The sequence below is a fragment of the Bos taurus genome, chromosome 8 (genome assembly GCF_002263795.3).
Source record: "Bos taurus isolate L1 Dominette 01449 registration number 42190680 breed Hereford chromosome 8, ARS-UCD2.0, whole genome shotgun sequence".
NCBI lineage: Eukaryota > Metazoa > Chordata > Mammalia > Artiodactyla > Bovidae > Bos > Bos taurus.
Genome location: NC_037335.1, coordinates 102874147 through 102877526, shown reverse-complemented (window position 1 = coordinate 102877526; position 3380 = coordinate 102874147). Strand labels below are relative to the sequence as shown.

General features: G+C 45.5%; 1 pseudogene; it reads right to left on the bottom strand.

The window, feature by feature from the left end:
- Nucleotides 1-213: 213 nt before the first annotated feature.
- Nucleotides 214-1769, bottom strand: LOC132346050 (small ribosomal subunit protein eS12-like; annotated as a pseudogene).
- Between the last annotated feature and the right edge of the window lie 1611 nt (nt 1770-3380).

The window sequence follows — 3380 nt, the reverse complement described above, 5'->3', positions numbered from 1 at the left end:
AGAGTGACTTTCTAGCCGGAGAGAGGCCACCAGGTCAACCTGACTCATGAGCTTCATTCCAGACACAGCAAGCACAGCTCGGGCATCCAGGCCGAGTGTGGGGGCTGCTTTATGTGAGACCCCACTCCTGGGACCTGGCCACTCAGGGAAGGGGACTCACTGCCCCAAGTCACAGCTTCAATTTCCCCTGAGAACGTGGCCCTGCTGGTTCATTGGTGGGTGCGTGAATATTTGCAGGGGGCTTACTTTGTGCTGGGCCCTGGGCTGAGTCTGGGGACACAAAGGGTGCACAGACGTGGCCCCCTGCTCCCCCGTCAGGACACAGGAAATACACACACCCACGTGAGGGAATTACAGCTGAGGACTGTGAAGAAAGCAACCCAGGAATGTGACTGAGAAAACCTGGGGGGTGACTGTTGCCCCCAGGATGGTCAGAGAAGAATTCTTCAAGGAGGAGACAGAGGATGAGAAGGTACTAGGTAGAAAGAAGGGGCAGGGGTGAAGATGCTCCCGCTTTTCTCCTTCGCAAGGTCCTGTGACCTTGCAGCTCTTCTCACTAAAGTCGCACAGTCTATTTCCCCATCTTGAATCTGGGCTTGGCCATGGACTTGCTGTGGCAATAGCTTTCAGGAGACCTGACCTACACTGAGGCTTGAAAACATGCTTTCAGGAGTTTACCTTCCCCCGGACTCCTGCCTTCACCCCCAGCAAGCCTGCTGGAGAGGTGCAAGAGACACATGGATGAGAGTCAAGTTGTTTCAGCCTTTGTAGCCAAGGCCAGGCTAGACCAGTCAACAGCCCTCGAATCACCTTCATGTAAGGGAACCCAGCCAAGGTCAGCAGGGCCACTACCCAACCCACCACTGACCGAAGATGCATGAGAGGCCCCAAGCAAGGTCAACCAATCCCTAACCAGACCAGCAGGGCAATTTGGCTGTCTCACTGCCTCCTAAGAAAACATGGATTTTTTTTTTTTAAACAAGAACTCCGTTTTTTATTTCATCATTTCTTGCATTTGAAGTACTCCTCGATGACGTCCTTGGCCCGAGATTCTTTGCCATAGTCCTTAACCACCACACAACTTGATGGGGTTTTCCCTCTCTGTCAGTTTTACAGAGGCCTACCCATTCCCTGAGTTTCTTGTTGTTATCAACCTCGATAAGGCTGATTTGATGCTCATCACAAAGGGCCTCCACCAACTTGACATACGTAGGCTCATCACAGTTGGACACAAGCACACGTGGATGGGCTTGGTGCTCGTCTAAAGCCTTGGCAGCTTCGTGACTTCCACACGCTGGAATTCCATCGTGGATGAGGGCGGCCTTCAGCACCTGTTGCAAAGCAGTATTAACGTCCACTACACCTCCAGCAGCAATGCCTTCCTCCGCCATGGAGGTGGGTTACCGGTGGAGCCAAATCTTGAACGCACCTGAGCCTCAGCCTCTGTGCGAGCCCGTGGCGGCAGAGAAAGAGGGATGATTATTTTTTTAAGTCACTAGGTTTGGGGATGGTTTGTTACCTGGCAACAGTTAACTGATACAGGGGGACAGCATTCCAGGCCACAGGAATCGTATTTACAGAGGCTCAGAGGCAAGGAAAGGGCTTCATGAGTTGAGAGAAACAAAAAAAGCCAGAGCACCTGAAATGTGATAAAAGGACCAGGTGGGAGAGAGAAAATGAGATCCAGGAGGTGGGTGGGAGCCAGATCGCGCACAGCCTTGACAGGGGCTTGGGTATTTTTCTAAGTAGAAAGGGGAGCTAGTGGAAAGTTGTAAGAACGTGGTGGAGCAGGGTCAGAGCAAGCATGTAATGGATTTACTCTCAAAACTTCCCTCTGGCTGTTCTGGAGGAAATGAATTAGAAGGAGCAACAGTGGAAGTTAAGAGCCCACTTGTAGGGTTCTTCCCTTTGCAAAGTAGGGGCTGGTTACAAAATCTCAGAAAGTAGGCATACGGGGAAACTGAAGCTTAGGCGAAGGGACTGAAATGAATGGGATGCAGCTTAAGAACTGCTTAAGGGGAAATTTATAGCTTCAGATGTTTGTATTAGACACAAGATAGGTTTCAAATCAATTATCTAAGCTTCTACTTGATGAAGCTCAGAAAAGAAGAGCAAATTTGAAGGACTTAGACAACCTGATTTCACACCTACGATGACACTGTAGTGATTGAGGCAGGGTGCTACTTGTGAAATTACTGATATAAAGATCAGTGGAAGAGAATAGAGAGTTCCCAAACAGACCCAAACACACAGGGCCAGTTGATTTCGACAAAAGTGCCAAAATAATTCCAGAAGGAATGAATATAAAAAAATAAAAGAACTTGACATTTACCTTGCGCCATATACAAAAAACTGACGTGAAGTAGATCATAGACTGAGGCATAAAAGCTAAAATTATAAAATTTCTAGAAGAAAATATAGAAGAAATTCTTTCAACCTTGGATTAGGCAAGAATTTCCTATAAAGGACACAAAATGCAGTAAATGTAAACAAAAAAGTCTTAATTGAACTTCATCAAAATTTAAACTTCTGCTCTTTAAAGACATTGTTAAATAATAAAAGTTAACCACCAACTGGGGGAAAATATTCATGATACAATGTTCTGACAAAGAACTTGTATCCGAAATATACAAAGAACTCTTTCAAATTAATACCAAAAAGATAAACCATTTTTAAAAATATATTTGAACAGACACTTCACAAAAGAAGATACACAAATAACCAATAAGCACATAAGATGCTTGACGTCATTTGTCATTAGAGAAATGTAAGGACAAATGACAGTGAGATGCTAGTCACCAGAATGGTTAAAACGAAAATTACTGACAATATACCAGGTGCTGGTGCTGACAAAGATATAGAGCCACCGGAATTCTCGTATATTGCTGGTGAGGATAGAAAATGATTCTTTGAAAACAGGTTGACAGCTGCTTATCCAGTTAAGCATGCATTTACCACATCACCCGGCAAATCCACTCTGCAGTATTTATCTTGGAGAAATAAAAACAAATGTCCTCATAAAGACTTGTTCATGGCTATTCATAGTAACTTCATCTGTAATACCCCCAATTGGAAATTATCCAAGTGTCAATCAACTGATGACTGTGTAAACAACCGGCATATCCACACAATAGAACACTGATCCACAGTGACCTGCTCATACGCACATGTGGATGAATCTCAGAAATGTTACACTGACTGGTAGAGGCCAGATACAAAATACTACACACTATAGTTATACTAAGTCACTTCAGTCGTGTCCAACTCTTTGCAACCCTATGGACTGTAGCCCTCCAGGCTCCCCTGTCCATGGGATTCTCCAGGCAAGAATACTGGAGTGGGTTGCCATGCTTTCCTCCAGGGGATCTTCCCCACCCAGG